General features: G+C 42.0%; 1 protein-coding gene across 4 annotated transcripts in view; it reads left to right on the plus strand.

Moving 5' to 3' along the window:
• The first annotated feature begins 2,545 nt into the window (after nt 1-2,545).
• Nucleotides 2,546-18,249, plus strand: part of GKAP1 (G kinase anchoring protein 1) — a 94,259-nt gene continuing 78,555 nt past the window's right edge. For 2 of the 4 annotated variants that reach the window (XM_064291190.1, XM_010587487.3), the window contains exons 1-2: nt 2,546-2,592; nt 3,045-3,181. The gene's annotated coding sequence lies outside the window, so the exon portion shown is untranslated. Of the gene's footprint in view, nt 2,593-3,044; nt 3,240-18,249 lie in introns of those variants that run through there. The other 2 variants (XM_064291191.1, XM_064291192.1) reach the window with 2 other exon arrangements.

The raw sequence follows: 18,249 nt of genomic DNA on the forward strand, positions 1-18,249 counted from the left end.
TAGCAAGTAACTAAGAAGTTCTACAAGGTTCTGCCCTTTGTTTTCTTCTTTTCTCTCAGTTATAACACTGCTAGGCTGATAATTTCCCAATCTACTTTCTAGTTCAAACCTCTTCCTCATATTTCAAAACTTTTATTTCTAATTTTTAGTGGCTACTTCTATTTGACTGTCTTGCCAACTCTTCACACCCTTCAAAATGTCCAAATCTAAACTGATGGTCTCTCAAAAAGCAGCTCCTTTGTCTAACTTTTCTATTTCTTATAATGGTCTACAAATTCAATCTTTCTCTCTGACTCTCCCCACAAAATAAATTGCCAAATTCTGTATTCTGCTTCCACATCATCTCTCAACTACGCTCTTTTAATCCCTCCTGCCTGCCTCCAGTTTAGACTCACCATTTTTTCTGGCGTACTGCAAGTCTGTCTGGCAGTTTTCCCACCTCTAATTTTTGTATTCCATCACGCAGAGGTCAATAGTACAAACACAAAGCCTTGCTTTTTTCCTTAAAAACTTTTAAACCACAAAAACTCAAAATATGAAATTAAACACAAATTCTTCCAGTTGGCATCCAAGGCCCTGTTATCCTTTGACTCTGCTACTTCTCAACATGCCTAGAGACTTGCCATTTGCTCTTTCCTGAATACAACTTTCATCAATCTGTCTTCATGTATTTTTTCATGCTATCCGCTCTTGAGGAAACCCTGGTAGCGTAGTGGTTAAGTTCTACAGCTGCTAACCAAAGGGTCGGCAGTTTGAATCCACCATGCACTCCTTGGGAACTCTATGGGCCAATTCTACTCTGTCCTATAGGGTCGCTAGGAGTTGGAATCAACTATGAGTTGGAATCAACTCGACGGCACTGGGTGGGATCCTCTCTTGAAGGAGCCCTGGTGATGCTGTGGTTAAGTGCTGGGAGGCTAACTGAAAGGTCAGCAGTTCAAACCCACCAGCTGCTCCATAGGAGAAAGATGTGGCAGTTTGCTTCCATAAAGATTACAGCCTTGGAAACTCTATGGGGCAGTTTTATCTCTTGCTATAGGGTGCTGAGTAGGAATAGACCCCAAAGCAGTGGGTTAGATTCCCTTTTGAGTCCCTGGGTGGTGCAAATGGTTAAGACCTCAACTACTAGCCAAAAGGTTGGCAGTTTGAACCCACCCAGAGGCTTCTCGGAAAACAGGCCTAGCGATCTGCTTCTGAAAAATCAGCCACTGAAAACCTTACAAACACGGCTCTTCTCTGACACACATGGGGTAGTCAGGAGTTAGAATTGCCTGGAAGGCAACTAAATACATCACCTCTTGCTGTAAACCCATTGCCCATCTCCTTCAAGGTCAGTCCTAAGTGTTGCTTTTCTTTAGTGATCCCCCAGCCAGATGTGAGCTGTTCTTTGATCCACAACGGTAACCTCTTTGTACTTCTCAAATGGCACCTGTCATGATCTGTCTTTTATTATAACTGTTTTATCTTTGTCTTATTCCTTACTCATTGAGGTAAGGATAGCATCTTCAACTCCCTTCTGTAACCATGCAGCATCTTACCTGTGTGTGTCTGATAGATCAATCAAACTGACTTAGGGAGATAATATAATGCAATGGTAAGCGCACAGAATTTGAAGTCAGTACAGCTGAGTTCTGGCTCTGTTTTTTATTAGCTGTGAGGCTTTCGGTAAGTCACTTAACTTCGCTTGTAAAATAAGGATACTGCTACCTGATGGAGCATCAAAGGAGGTGACGTGAAAGCGCTGTGTAACTCTGCAAAGAATGTTAGTTCTTTCCGTTACAGAGACCAAATGCAGTTTTGCTACGCAAATCTTGATCTGCAGGACCATCACCACTTCACTAAGTGGAAGTGCAACCTCGATTTGCTGGGAACCCGGGCCACCTGGTCCCACAGTCCTTTCCCACTCCTGAGCCCTCTGTGGTCCGCGATGCAGGTGATCTCTCTGAATTGAGGAAGAATGGCCCACGGTCTTATTAGCTCGAGATACCCCAGGAAGGGCCGCTCTGGACAAGCCCTTCTCTTCCCCGTAGCTCCGAAGACCGGGCGCCACCGCCTACGTAAAACGTTTGGACCCTGCCCGGCCCCCGTAGCTCCCCTGCCAGCAGGTGGTTCTGGACGTCTCCCCCAACTCTGAGTGCTCACGTCACCGGCGAACCTCTGCCCACGCGCCAGCGCCGCAACCAACCGCGAAAATAAACAAACCCCCGCGCGCGGCGGCTGGCGCGCCAGGCCCCGCCCCCGCTCCCGCCCCGCGGCTCTCACGCCGCCCCCTCCGCCGGGACTTTCCTCCCGCCCCCCGCTGGCAGCCGCGCTCTCCCCGCCCCTCACCGCAGCCAGCAGCCGCGCTCACCGCCGTCGCCGCGGTCCGCCCAGCCGGCCTGGCCCCGGCGCCCGCGAACCCGTTAGTGCCCGGCGTCCTGCCCGCGCGGCCGACGCGCGATCCCCGCGCGGCGCGAGCCCGCCCCCTCCCCTCTCGACACTTGACCCAGCCTAGTCCCAACGCCCGTGCGGCCGCCCGGAGAGCCGCGGGAGCGGCGGTGGCGGCGGGGGGAGGAGGGAGAGGTGGGCCGTACCGGCGGCAGGGGAGGCCCGGTGAGTACCAGGAGGGCGGGCCCGCCCCGCGGGTGCCCGCGCTGGCGCCCCTCAGGCGGTTGTGGCGCCTCGGCCGCGCTCCCTCCGCGCCGCGGGCTCGGCGGTTAGGGGCCTGGCCTGAGGCGACGGGCACTGCCGGCCGGAGCCGCTGGGTAGAGAGCGCGGGAGGGCCGCTCTCGGGGAAGGGTCCCGACGCTCGGCGGAGGGCTCGGGGGCGGCGGGGTGGGACCTGCGCCCGACCCCAGGCCTTGGCTCCCGGTCTGTGGCCGCGACTCCGGAGGCCCCGCGGGGACCAGGGCCGCCCAAGTGACAGGTGCCACCGTCCCCTCCCCGCCGTCCGCATCCGCAGTTTAGCTCTGCGAGGGCCGCCGCCTCCCGCGCTCCCTCCCGGGCCGCCGGGCGCTCGGAAATTTCTGGAGCGACGACCTGACTCGCTGTTTTTTCCCTTTCAGGTTTTGAAGCCGCTTTTCTGCCGGAGTTACTAGGTCTCACCCAGTCCTGTTTCTTTCTCTGTGTACTTTGTGCGAGTAAGTTTTGGAACATCGGTTAACCGCTTATGGGTGAAATTTGGCTTTCACTCATGAATGAGGTATAGTATATTACTCTTTGAGTATCGCGCTTCCACCTTCCCTGCCATGTATTGAAAAGTAAGCGAGCAAGATTTTTTACTTATTTTTTTCTGTTAGTGTTTGGAAAAAATAGCTTTTCAGACTTTTTGTTAGATCCTTAACGTTTAAGTAAATGTTAAATAGTAATGGCAAAAATGGTTTATTAAAATCGTCTGATGGCCTTCTTTCCCAGGCCCTTATACGTTTTTTTCATTCTCACTTTAGCCAGGTTTTACAATTGAGTAGGTGCTACAGGTTTTCGTTACAAGCACTAATGAAAGATCATCTTTCTTACGTGGAAAAGTCATTGAATCATCACTCGACATTGTCTCTGTATAAATTTGTTTCTGATTTTAACCTGTATTATCAGTTCGAAAAATGGACGTGAAGTTACATTTTGAGAAACTTTATGGCAGACTGAAATACTAAAAATCTTTAATCTGTAGAAATCCTAGGTTTTTTCTCAACAAGTGTTTAACACTGTAGTTGGTATGAATCAAATTCTAATTAATGGAAAGGATTTTTAAAATGCTGTAAATGGTTATAACAAATTTATTTGTAAGATACCAACCTAGTAGCTTCAACTCTCTGAAGTAAAAGCAAGAGCAGAGAAGGAAATGAAAAGAACACTGAGGAAATGAAAATAGATGTGGAGACTCAGGAGAATCCTTTAGTCCTCAATCAGTACCTGCTTGTGTTTTTTGGTTAGATGTCTCAGCCTACAGATATTAAAAAATAGATATTAGGGGCTATGAATTGGAGAGAGGAGGCAGTACCTAACTGTGAGGAAAATGGAATTTAGGGCATACCCGTTAGTTTGCAGTAAACGTGTACTAGGCAAAGTTTTGATACATGCTTGGCGCTGGTGGTTGTGAAACTTGGTGGTTGTAAACTTTAACTTTTAAGAAATCAAAGTGAACAGTACTGTTTACTTGAGTTATTTGGGGAACAGAGCATGAAATAGTACAATTTTAAATTTTTATCAGGTGTTGAATTACTGATATTCAGTGTCATTTCATTTTTAGGGCACTTTTTCACTTTTAAAAATTTTACATGTCAACGAGGCCATTTTAATTGGTATCTATAGAGAGATAGGACATATAATTAGCTAGCTAGCTGTATAGCTGCTGCCTAGCCAACTCCAACTCATGGCAGCCCCATGTACAGCAGGATGAAGATGAAGTATACAATCGCCAGCATGTTCCAGTCCATCGTTGCAGCTGTTGTGCCAATCCACCTCACCAGGGGTCTCCCACATCCCCTCGCTGGCTCTCTGCTTCACCAAACCTAATGTCTTGGATTGATCTGTCCTTTAAAAAAAAAAAAAAAGTTTTTTTTTGAGTATGACGTGTCCAAAGGAAGTGAACCAGACAATGTTCTGTTGTGATCCTAGGTTTTCATTTGCGCTAATTTTTGGAAGTAGCTCACCAGGCCTTTCTTCCTAGCCTGTCTTAGCCTGGAAGCTCCGCTGAAACTTGTCCATCATGGGTAACCCTGCCGGTATTTGAAATACCAGTGGCATAGCTTCTAGCATCATATCAACACACAAACCACCACAGTATGGCAGACTGACACGTGGGTGGTAGAATTGGCATCTATATTGCATTAATTTTTTTAAAGTATGCTAACTGGTGTTAATGAGAGATGACTATCATTCATTTTATAAAAAGTGATGTATATGGTTGCTCTTGAATTTGAAGTGCCCTAATTCTGGTCCCCAGTGGGTTAAGAGGTACGACTCTAACCAAAAGGTCAGCAGTTCAAATCCACTAGCCACTCCTTGGAAACCCTATGGGGCAGTTTTACTCTGTCCTATAGTGTCACTATGAATCAGAATCAACTCGACGGCAATGAATTTGGTTTGGGACTGAGATATGGGAGAAAGACGTGGCAGCCTGCTTCCGTAAAGATTTACAGCCTTGGAAACCATATGGGGCAGTTCTGCTCTGTCCTGTAGGGTTGCCATGAGTCAGAATTGACTTGACAGCAGTGGGTTTGGTTTTTTCAGACTGAGACATGGCTGGTTATGGCTACATCTTTCCTAGCCCCTGTGAGGTCATAGGCTAGAGGAATAATGAGGTCATAATGGCAGTGGTCCTTAGAACCTTGATAGAGCACAAGCAGCACAGGAATACCAGCCATTTAGAAATCCTGCTGCTTGCAGTGTAGGCTGTTCATGTATTAGAAATAGTTTACTTAAGCATCCGATGTATCCTAGTTCTTTCTTTGCTTGTTTTTTCTGTATATATATATATTTTTTTAATTTTATTTTGTTTTTGTGTTTGTTGAGACTATGCACAGCACAACATAATGACAATTCAACAGTTTCTTCATGTATAATTTAGTGGCACTGATTACATTTTTCAAGTTGTGCAGCCATTCTCACCCTCTTTTTCTGAGTTGTTCCTTCCTTACTAACATAAATTCACTGCCCCCTAAGGTTCCTATCTAATCTTTTGAGTTGCTGTCAGTTTGATCCCATAGAGAGAGTTCTTAAAAAAGCATAATGTTTAAGGCAGATTTGTTTTACTAGTTGAGCTAAACTGTTGTTTGGTTTTAAGAAGATACCAGGATATTTTTGGTTTAAGGTTTAAAGATTATCTCAGGGCAGTAGTTTCAGGGGTTCAACCACCCTCTATAGCTCCAGAATCTTTTGAGTCCATGAGAATTTTAAATTATGTTCTGCAATTTACCCCTTTTGATCAAGATTCTTGTGTGTGGAATGTTTTTTCAAAATGTGCAGTATTGGTAGCCAGGCACCAGCCAGTTCTTCTGGTCTTCATGGCACAGGAGGCAGTTGTTAATGGAGGCAATTAGTCACACATTCCATTTCCTCCTTGTAGCCCTGACTCTCCTTTCTCTGTTGTTCCAGGTGAATAGAGACCAATTTTTGTGCCTTAGATGGCTACTTGCAAACTTTTAAAATCTCAGGCACTTATGCAACAAACTAGGAAGTAGAACAGAAGCACTAAATAATTCATTGGGCCTGTGAACTGGAATGTCCCGTGAAACCATGACCCTAACCCTCCAAACTATGGAACCAAATCCCATAAGGTGTTTGGTTGTACATAAGCAGCCTCAGCAGCTACTCTTTTTTTTTTTTTTTTTTTGTCTTTGTTGTAAATATATCTATCACACAACTTTTGCCAGTACAACTTTTTATAGGTATCTAACTTACTGATAGCAATTACTTTAGTTGCCTGTACAACCATACCCTTAATCAATACAATTTTTCTGTTGCTGTTAATGCCACCTTTTCCCCATCGCTACCACCTCTGTGGTCTTTGATGAAGATCAGAGACCACGGGACCACAGCTTTCATTATGCATTACACCTCAACATAAAGAAAAAAGAAATTCTCACAACTGGACCAGCAAAACATCATGATAAACAGAGGAAAGATTGAAGTTGTCAAGGATTTCATTCTACTTAGATCGGCAGTCAACACCCATGGAAGCAACAGTCAGGAAATCAAAAGACGCATTACGTTGGGCAAACCTGCTACAGAAGACCTCTTTAAAGTGTTTAAAAAAAAAAAGAGCAACGATGTCACCTCGAAGATGAAGGTGCACCTGACCCAAACCGTGATGTTTTCAATCGCTTCATATGCATGTGAAAGCTGGACAATGAATAACGAAGACCAAAGAAGAATTGATGCCTTCAAATTGTGGTGTTGGCGAAGAATATTGAATATACCATGGACTGCCAAAAGAAGAAACAAATCTGTCTTGGAAGAGGTACAACAGGAAAGCACCTTAGAAGCTAGAATGGTGAGACTGTGTCACACATACTTTGGACACATTATCAGGAGGAGTCAGTCCCTGGAGAAAGACATCATGCCTGGTAAAGTAGAGGGTCAGCAAAAAAGAGGAAGACAAGGAGATGGATTGATACAGTGGCTGCAACAGTGGGCTCAAGCATAACAATGATTGTGAGTATGGCTCAGGACTGGGCAGTGTTTTGTTCTGTTGTACGTAGGGTCACTGTGAGTTGGAACTGACTGGTCAGCATCTAACAACACCACCACCCCTGGTAACCACTAATAAACTTCGGTCTCTATACATTTGCCTTTCCTTGTTTTTTATATAACCGAGGTCATGCGATGTTTATCCTTTTGTGATTGGTTTATTTTGCTCAGCATAATGTGTTAAAGCTCCATTCATACCGTAGCATGTATCAAGACTTCATTTCTCTTATTGGCTGAGTAGTATTTTATGTATATACCATATTTTGTTCATCCATTCATCTGTTGATGGACATTTTGGTTGTTTCTACCTTTTGGCTATGGCGAATAGTGCTGCAGTGAACATTGGTGTACAAGTCTCTTTTCGAGTCTCTGCTTTCAAGTCTGTACCTAGGAGTGGAATTGGTGGATCATATAGTAGTTCTACTTTTAGTTTTTTTGAGGAACCACTACACTGTTTTCCACAACACCTGTACTATTTTGCATTCCCACCAGCAATGGATAGGGGTTCCAGTTTGCCCACATCCTTACCAAAATTTGTTCTTTTTTTTTTTTTTAAATCTTAGCCATCCTAGTGGGAGTGAAATGATATCTCATTATGGTTTTGATTTGCATCTCTCTGATAGCTAATGATAAAAAAAATGATGATGCTGAGCATCTTTTCCTGTGTTTGGTGGCCATTTCAACGTCCTCTTTGGTGAAATGTCTGTTCACGTTCCTTGCCCATTTTATGATTGAGTTATTTATCTTTTTGTTTTTAAGTTGTCAAAGTTATATGTATTTTTTTATTATCAGATCGTTGTCAGATATATGGATTCCGAAGATATTTTCCCAGTCGGTAGCTTGTCTTTTCACTTTTTTGGTTAAGTCTTTTGATGAACAAAAAGTTTTAAGTTTTTATGAGATCCCATTTACTTATTTTATCTTTTGCTGTTTGTGTATGTGTCATTATATTAGATAATTCACTGTTGAAAGCTAGGCCTGACAGCATTGTTGCTGCTTGTTCTTCTAAGAATTTTATGGTTTAAGTTTGTACGTTTAGGTCCTGAATCCATTCCGAATTTGTTTTTGTGTATGCTGTGAGGTGTGGATCTTGTTTCATTTTTCTGCTTGTGGAAATCCAGTTTTCCCAGCACCATTTATTGAAGAGACTTTTCTTTCCCCCCTTTAATAGATGTAACACCCTTGTCAAAAGTCACATGACCTTAGATGGGTGGATTTATTTCTAGATTCTCAATTCTATTCCATTGGTGTATATGCCCATTGTTATACCAGTACTAGGCTGTTTTGGTTACTGTAGCTGTATAGTGTGTTTTAAAATCACGAAGTGTGAGTCCTCCTACTTTGTTCTTCTCTTTCAACAGTTTTAGCTATTTGGATCCTCTTGTCATTCCTATAAAGCTGAGAATCGGTTTTTCCATTTCTGTAAAGAAGGCTGTTGGAATTTTGGTTGGGATTGTGTTGAATCTATAGACTACTTTGGGTAGTATCGATATTTTAAGAATATTGAATTCTCCAGTCCATGAACATGGAACATCTTTCCATTTGTTTAAGTCTTCCTTAATCTCTTTCTGTAAGTTTTATAGTTTTTTGTGTATGTCCTTTATGTCACTGCTTGGATTTATTTTCAGGTATTTTATTCTCTTAGATCCTAGTGTAAATGGAATTGTTTACCTAATTTCTCTTTCAGATTCTTCATTGCTGTTGTGTAGAAACCCAGTTGATTTTTGTTTTTCAGCCTTGTACCCTGCAACTCTGTTAAATTCCTGTATTAACTCTGAAAGTTTTCTTCTAGACTCTTTGGGATTTTCTTTATGTAAGATTATATCATCGGCAAATACAGATAATTTTACTTCTTTTTTTTTTTCCCTCCCAATCTGGACATCCTTTATTTCTTTTTCTCTGGCTAGGGTTTCTAGTACAATTTTAACTATAAGTGGTAAGAGCAGGAACCCTTGTCCCCAGTTTCAAGGGGAAAGCTCTGTCTTTCGCCATTAAATATAATGTTGGCTGTTGGCTTTTCATGTATGTCCTGAATCATATTGAGAAATTTCCTTTCTATTACAGTCTTCTGTAGGATTTTCATCAAGAAAAGGTGTTGGATTTTATGACATGGTTTTTCTGCATCCATAAGGGTGACAATGTGGTTCTTTTTTTTTGTTCTACTGATGTGGTATATTACATTGATTGATTTTCTAATGTTGAACCATCCCTGTGTTCCTGGAATAAATTCCCATTGGTCATGGTGTATGACTCTTTTAATATGCTGTTGGATTCTGTTCACTTGTATTTTGTTGAGGATTTTTTCATTTTGGTCTCTATAGTTTCATTTTCTTGTGGATGTCTTTTTCTGGCTCTGGTATCAGGGTTGTGTTTGTGTCATAGAATGAATTAGGGAATATACCTTCTGTCTTTGTTTTTTGGGAGAGTTTAAACAGGGTTGATGTCAATTTTTCACTAAATGTTTGGTACAATTCCCTAGTGAAGGCATCTGGTTCACGACTTTTTTGGGGGTGGGGGGAGAGTTTTTGATCACTGATTTGATCTCTTCATTTGTCATGGGTCTGTCGAGATTTTCTGTTCGCTCTTGAGTCAGCTTGGGTAGGGTGTGTGCTTCTAAGAATTTGTCCATTTCGTCTAGGTTGATGTCCAGTTTGTTACCATATAGTTGTTCATAATGCTCTTTGTTCCTATCATGTCAGTCGTAATGTCCCTTCTTTCATTTTTTAATTTTGGTTATTTGTATCTTTGCTTTGTCAGTCTAGCTAAAGGCTTGGCAATTTCATTGATCTGTTCAAAGAATCAACTTCTGGTTTTACTGATTGTATTGTTTTTCTGTTTTCAGTTTTATTTATTTCTGCTCCGATCTTTGTTATTTTAGGTTTAGGCTTAGTTTGCTCTTCTCTTTCTAGTTCCTGGACTTGTCAAGTTAAGCTGTTAATTCGAGATCTTTCTTCTTGTTTTATTTATGGATTTATTGCTGTTTCCCTCTGAGTACTGCCTTTGATGCATTCCATAAGTTTTAGTATGTTGTGCTTTCGTTTTCATTTGACTCTTAAGAAATTTGTGATTTCTCTTTTGATTTCTTCCTTGACCCATTGGTAGTTTAATAGTGTGTTGTTGAATTTCCATATGTTTGTGTATTTCCCAGTTTTTTTTTTTTTTCCTGTTACTGATTTCTAGCTTCACTCCATTGTGGTCAGAGAAAATATTTTGTATGATTTCAGTCTTTTTAAATTTCTCAAGACTTGCCTTGTGACCTAAAATTGGTCTATCCTGGGGAATGATCCATGTGTACTGGAGTAGAATGTATATTATGCTGTTTTGGGGTGAAATGTTTTATATATGTTAAGTCTGGTTGGTTTATAGTGTCATTCAGGTCCCGTTCCCTTGTTGATCTTCCCTAGATGTTCTGTCCAGTATTAAAAGTGGTATATTGAAGTTTCCAACCGTTGTTTTAGGGTAATCTATTTTTCACTTCAGCGCTCTCAGTATTTGCTTTCTGTATTTAGGTGCCCTGACGTTGGGTGCGTCTATATTTATGATTGTTAAATCTTCTTCATTAACTAAATCTTCTTCATTAGCTGACCCTTTTATCACTGTGTAATGTCAGTCTTTATGTCTTCTGACAGATTTTGTTTTAAAGTCTACTTTGATATTAAAATTGTCACTTGAGCTCTTTTGGTTGTTATTTACATGAAATATTTTTTACGTTCTTTTACTATCAACTTATTAGTGTCCTTGGTTTAAAGTGTGTCTCTTGTAAACAGCATGTAGGTGAATCATGGTTTTGTTTTTTTTTTAATCCATTCTGCCACTTTCTGCCTTTTGATTGGAACATTTAGTCCATTTACATTCTTTTACATTCCTTGTAATTACTGTTAGGAAATGACTTCTTCCATTTTATTTGTTTTTTGTGTGTCTTAAGCCTTCTTTTTCTTTGTTGTTGAGTACTAGTTGCTTTTGTCTTTTGTTACTTCATTGTAGTGAGGCTTTTTGGTTCCCTTCTCTTTTCCTTTGTGTATGGGTTCTATGTATTAGTGGTTGCCATGAATATTATACTTAAGAGCTTGTATTAATAAAAATTTAAAACATAACTTTAGTAACATGCAGGAAATTCTTTATACCGTTCCTCTCCCATCCTTTTGTTATTGTTTATTAATCACGTCTTTATATTTCATGTGCCATATAACCTAGTTTTTTTTTTTTAATAATTTTTATTGTGCTTTAAGTGAAAGTTTACAAATCAGGTCAGTCTCTCACACAAAAACCCATATACACCTCGCTACACACTCCCAGTTACTCTCCCCCTAATGAGACAGCCCACTCTCTCCCTCCACTCTCTCTTTTCCTGTCCATTTTGCCATCTTCTAACCCCCTCCACCCTCTCATTTCCCCTCCAGGCAGGAGATACCAATATAGTCTCAAGCGTCCACCTGATCCAAGAAGCTCACTCCTCACCAGCATCCCTCTCCAACCCATTGTCCAGTCCAATCCATGTCTGAAGAGTTGGCTTTGAGAATGGTTCCTGTCTTGGGCCAACAGACGGTGTGGAGGCCATGACCACTGGGGTCCTTCTAGTCTCAGTCAGACCATTAAGTCTGGTCTTAGGAGAATTTGGAATCTGCATCCCACTGCTCTCCTGCTCCCTCAGGGGTTCTCTGTTATATTCCCTGTTAGGGCAGTCATCAGTTGTAGCCGGGCACCATCTAGTTCTTCTGGTCTCAAGATGATGTAGTCTCTGGTTCATGTGGCCCTTTCTGTCTCTTGGGCTCGTAATCACCTTGTGTCCTTGGTGTTCTTCATTCTCCTTTGATCCAGGTGGGTTGAGACCAGTTGATGCATCTTAGATGGCTGCTTGCTAGTGTTTAAGACCCCAGATGCCACTCTTCAAAGAGGGATACAGAATGTTTTCTTAATAGATTTTATTATGCCAATTGACTTAGATGTCCCCTGAGACCATGGTCCTCAGACCGCTGCCCCTGCTATGCTGGCCATCGAAGCATTCAGTTTGTTCATGAAACTTCTTTGCTTTTGGTTTAGTCCAGTTGTGCTGACCTCCCCTGTATTGTGTGCTGTCTTTCCCTTCACCTAAAGTAGTTCCTATCTACTATCTAATTAGTGAATGCCCCTCTCCCACCCTTCTCCCTCCCCCTGCCTTATAACCACAAAAGCATGTTTTCTTCTCAGTTTAAACTATTTCTCAACTTCTTAATAATAGTAGTACAATATTTGTCCTTTTGATTTTTTAAAATTTCACTCAGCATGATGCCTTCCAGGTTCCTCCATGTTATGAAATGTTTCATAGATTCCTCACTGTTCTTTATCGATGCGTAGTATTCCATTGTGTGAATATACCAAAATTTATTAATCCATTCATCCGTTGATGGGCACCTTGATTGCTTCCATCTTTTTGCTGTTGTAAACAGTGCTGCAGTAAACATGGTTGTGCATATATCTGTTCATGTAAAGGCTCTTATTTCTCTAGGATATATTCCAAGGAGTGGGATTGCTGGATCGTATGGTAGTTCTATTTCTAGCTTTTTAAGGAAGCAGCAAATCAATTTCCAAAGTGGTTGTACCGTTTTATATTCCCACCAGCAGTGTATAAGTGTTCAAGTCTCTCCACAGTCTCTCCAATATTTATTATTTTGTGTTTTTTGGATTAATGCCAGCCTTGTTGGAGTGAAATGAAATCTCATTGTAGTTTTGATCTGCATTTCTCTGATGGCTAACGATTGTGAGCATTTCCTCATATATCTGTTAGCTACCTGAATGGCTTCTTTAGTGAAGTGTCTATTCATGTTTTTTGCCCGTATAACCTAATTTTATCCTTGCCATTCATATATTTGTTATTAAAAACATAAAGGACAAAACATTTAGAATTATCAAGCATTAATACCTGCTCTTGTTCATGCATTTCCCTTTCTTAGGGATCTTTCTTTTTATATATAGCTTTGAATTACTTTCTGTTGTCTTTCCCTTCCATCTACAGAACTCCCTTTAGTATTTCTTTTGTAAGGCTGGTCTAGTGGATATGAACTCTCTCAGCTTTTGTTCATCTAGAAATGTTTTAATTTTACTCTTATTCTTAAATGTTTTGCTGGGTATAGTATTCCTGGCTGAGTTTTATTCTTTCAGCACTTTAATAAATATATCATTCCGTTGCCTTCTGGCCTCCAATGTTTCCAAGGAAAAATTGGCAGTTAATCTTATTGGGGATCTTTTGTATGTGACTGTTTGCTTCTCGCTCAGTGCTTTCAGGATTCTCTCTTTATCTTTAGTTTCTGAGAGCCTAACTATGAAGTGTCTTGGTGTAGATCACTTTGGTTGGGATTCTTTGAGCTTCTTGGATTTACGGATTCATGTCTTTCCTTAAATTAGGGGGATTATGTGTCGTTATTTTTTCAGATATCCCTTCTGTCCCTTTCTCATTTTTTTCTGGAATTCCTGTAATGTGTATATTAAGTCTCTTGTTGTCCCGTAATTCCATTAAACTGAGCTTAGCCTTCTTGTTACTCTTCATGTCTATAATTTTAACTATTTTATTCTCTAATTCACCTATTATTTCTTCTGCCTGACTAACTCTGGTGTAAGTCCTTCTGTTGTGTTTCTCATTTCAGTTATTGTCCCTTTCAGTTGCAGTATCTTTTTTTAGATCCTCTTTTTGTTTGTGCATTGTTTTCTTTATTTCTGTTAGCTCTTTGTCTATGTTTCCCTTTAGTCCTTTAATTGTGTTTAATGTTGTATTACATTCTTCATTTTTTTCATTATTTGGTCACTTGGATGGGCCGTTGTTTCTCTGTTCTTTGTGTGTCTTGTGAATATTTTGTTGGGGCATTGGAAGTTTATAGGGTGTTAACTTTCTCAGTTTCCCCTAGTGTTTGGTGTTCTTGCCTGCTCTACTTTCTGTTAGAAACTCTTAGGTGGGCAGAGCATTTGGCTTTCGCTTACAGTTTCCGTTCCCTCTCTATGATAGCTCCTTCTCCCTGCCTGGTTTAACTGGGATTCGAAAGTTTCCAGATCTCGTTTGTCAACTTTCAGTCTCTCCCCAAAACACCAGAGAACACGCTGAGGTCAGTTTGTCCACCAGCAGGTTCTGCCACTCAGGTGGAATACCTTGTACAAATCAGTCTGTCCACCAGGGAGCACAGTCTCCTCTCTCTGGTTATTACCCCCTTCCCTTGGGTCTTTTTGCAGTCACGTTTTTAGTTGGAAGCTCCACACCCAGCAAGCCCCCTTCAGGGCTGCGTGTCAGCCTCCGATTTTGGAAAAGATATCTTTCCTTGCCCTTTGGGGGCTTAGGTAGCGTACCTCCTGACTCCACTGTAGGAAACCTCCCGCAGGAGTTCGTATCAGTCCAGCAGCCAGCATTTACTGGTTGGGGGAGGGGTAGTCACATTCTGAATGGACCCCCAGGAAGGTCTGCCGTATTGCCCAGTAGTATGTTGGCTGTCTGTGTAGCCTCCACTCAAGGTGCCTGCTTCCTAAAATACAGGAGCCCCAGTCAGCAGTCCTCAGCACTGACTGAAAGAGGAAGCCAACAGATTCAAATTGATCCCCAGGGACGTCTTTCCTATTGATTTTAGAGGCCTGAACTATGCGGTGCACAGGGAGGCAGGAAGAGTACTGACCATGGGAGCAGACTCAACTGTGGGGGCCTTCTGTAGTAGTTTGCAACAGCCTGGAAACCAACAGTTACCAAGTGTGGGGGTGTCATGCTCTGATCAGATCCCCATGGAGGTCTGCCTTGTTACTGTCAGAATCCCCTTGGTAGATTGTTGGCTGTGAGTACAGCCTCCACTCAAGATTTCTGCTTCCTACACACAGCAGCCTCAGTCAGCAGACCTCAGTGCCAGCTGGAGGTGGGGGCAGACTAACCCTAATTGGCCCCCAGGGAGGTTTGTCCTGCTGGTGTCAGATGCCAGAGCTATGGGGTGTGGAGGCAGGCAGGTAGAGTGCTGACTACAGGAGCAGACTCCACTGCAGGGCCCTTCTGTAGCAATTTACATCAGGTGTCTTAGTTATCTAGTGTTGCTGTAACAGGAATACCACAAGTGAATCGTTTTAACAAAGAGAAACTTATTCTCTTACCATTTAGGAGGCTGCATTCAGGGCACCAGCTCCAGGGGAAGGCTTTCTATCTCTTGTCAGCTCTGGGGAAAGGTCATTGTCGTCGGTCTTCCCCTCGTTGAGGAGCTTCTCAGCACAGGGATCCCAGGTCCAACAGTTCCAGGTCCACTCTACTCTGCTTTTTGGTGTTAGGAGGTCTCTCTCCTTTCTGCTCAATTCTCTCCTATTTCAAAAGAGATTGACACAACATGAAACCTAAACCTGTAGATTGAGTCCTGCCTTGTTGACATTACTGCCTCTAATCCTGCCTCATTAACATCATAGAGGTAGGATTTACAACCCATAGGAAAACCACATCAGATCACAAATGGTGGACAGCCACACAATACTGGGAATCATGGCCTAGCCAGGGTCACACATTTTGAGGGGACACAATTCAATCCATAACATCAGGCTTGTAGGTGACACTGTTCAGGCGGGGGAGGGGCTGTCACATTCTGTATGAACCTCCAAGGGGGTCTGCCTTGTGGTCAGAGCCCTCTGTGTTGTATGTTGGCCCTGGGTATAGCTTTCACTAAAGATGCCTGCTTCTTAGCACACAGCAGCCCCAGTTAGCAGTCCTCAGCACCAACTGAAAGGGAGAACAGACCTGAATTGACTTCTTAGAAAGTCTGTCCTGTTGGTTTCAGAGGCCTAAGACATGGGGTGTGCAGGGAAGCTGGTAGAGTCTTTACTTTGGGAGCAGACTGCACAGCTCAGGCCTTCTGTAGCAATTTGCAGTAGGCTTGCAGCTAACAGTGTCTGGGTAGGGGAGGTGCTTGCGCACACCAAATGGACCCCTGGGGAGGTCCGCCTTGTTGATTTCAGAGTGAAAGCTTGGGGTCCTGTCTCTTTGTACAGGCAGGGGCTATGGCAGTTAGGAAAGCAGGCTCTTTTTCTGGGGCTACTACCCAGTTCACAGCACATAGCTGGGTGAGGGGTAGGGGTGGTGGAAGAAGTGATTTTCCTACCTTATGTGACTCGTTGATTTGATCTTGCCTATATACAGTTTCCCACTGCTTTCCTCTGCTCCCCAATTCAGTCTTTCAAATACACTGTTTCCTCCTTGTATTGTATTTGTGGGGGAGGGTCTGAATGATGGTTTGTTTATGCCTCTATCTTCGTAGAATTCTGTCCCCATTTTCTTTAATGACTACTGTAAAACCAAATATGTTTCCTAAACTAAACTAGTTGTGATGGTAAGTAAGTAGAATGCACTTACCATAATGAAATATTTTTGAAACAGCTTTGTAGATTAATCATTGTTAATGCATATTTGCATCATGCAAACTGTAGATTTCTATAGTACACTGCTCTTTGACTGTTTATCCTATTTGTTGAGCACATCTTTAAATGCGTAAATACTGTGTACTTGGAGAGTGTAAACAGCATTTAAAAAAAAAAAAAATTCAATACATTTATCATCTGTGCCAGGTCCTGTGGTATTTGTTAGGGACAGAAAGATTTGCCCTTCAGGAACTTGAAATTACGACTGTAGGGAACTAGGTACAACAATAAACAGACAGTTTTAATGGAGTCGTTACAATAAAAGAAATTAATATAAAGCACAGAAATGCTACAGAGGAGGGAATGATTAATAGAGGAGCAGGTAAGAGAGTCAGAGTCGACTCGACGGCAATGGGTTGGGTTTGGTTGGGGGATTAGAAAAGCTTCACAGAGATGCTGTCGTCACCTGAGCGGGATTTTGAGGAATAAATAGAAGTTTCAAATGGAAGAGATGGAAGGCATTCTAGGCAAAGGGAACAGCATAGCTAAATGTACCAACAAGTAAAACTAATTGTGTGTTCAGGAAATTCTGAGTAGTTTGGTTTTGGCGGGGTACAAGATTGGAGCAAGCAGAGTTGCTGTAGAAAGTCCTAAAGTGTACTGTCGTATTTTATAAGACAAATGGCTTTTTGAGTATTGAGTGTATAGATAATGGAGACTTGACTGTAATTTGGACTTTGCCATTATCTCAAGTATAGAAGAATTACTAGTTTTTACTAAGAATAGTTGTTAAATTATAGACTACATTCATAAGATGGGCTGCTTGCTTATTTGTGAACTTTTTTGTGTTTCTTTTGCATTTTGAGGTGAAACATTTCTTGTGTTTTTTATCTTACGAATTTTCCTTTGCCTGCCTTCAATGACTTGCATTAGCCCTTATTTTTAAAAGAAATGGGGGGAAAATACAATAATCATTTGATTTCTGTTCGTATAGGCTAAACTGGATTTATGTAGTACTTTAGTTTTTTTTTTTTTTAGTTTTTAGTAATATCTGATTAAAGCGATTGACTACTAACCGAAAGGTTGATGGTTCAAAACCACCAGTGGCTCCATGGGAAAAAGATGAGGCAGTCTGCTTCCGTAAGGATTTACAGCCTTGGAAACTGTATGGGGTCACTATGAATCGAAATGTACTTGATGGCAGTGTGTTTAGTAATATCTAAGGAGCCCTGGTGGCACAGCAGTTAAAACACTTGGCTGCTAACCGAAAGTTCAGCGGTTCAAACCCACCAGCCACTCCACAGGAGAAAGATGTGGCATCCGTCTGCTTCCTTATAGGTTGCAGCCTTGGAAGCCCTATGGGACAGTTTTACTCTACTCTGTCCTTTAGGGTTGCTTTGAGTTGGAATCTCCTCGACGGCAATGGATTTTGTTTTGGGGTTTAGTAAATCTAAACGTCTGTTTAATACACGGCATCAGCGACCATTTTCATAGAGTGATCAACATAATGCAGCTTAGTGGATGCCCATTATACTTTTGCATCATATGCCTTCGATTTGTCTGCATTTCATGCTGTGTGAGCACGTCAGAATTTAAGTGTGTATAAATGTCTGAGCATGTAAGTGTCTGGATTTTAAAGCATATGTGTTTGAAAGGGAAAATGGGAGAGAGGAAAGAGCTGTGTTTGAATCTGTTTATCCTGATGGCCCTTGGATGTGAATGGAGGTGGAGATGCAGAAGTTCAGG

This window comes from Loxodonta africana, chromosome 9, assembly GCF_030014295.1.
Source record: "Loxodonta africana isolate mLoxAfr1 chromosome 9, mLoxAfr1.hap2, whole genome shotgun sequence".
Taxonomy (NCBI): Eukaryota; Metazoa; Chordata; class Mammalia; order Proboscidea; family Elephantidae; genus Loxodonta; species Loxodonta africana.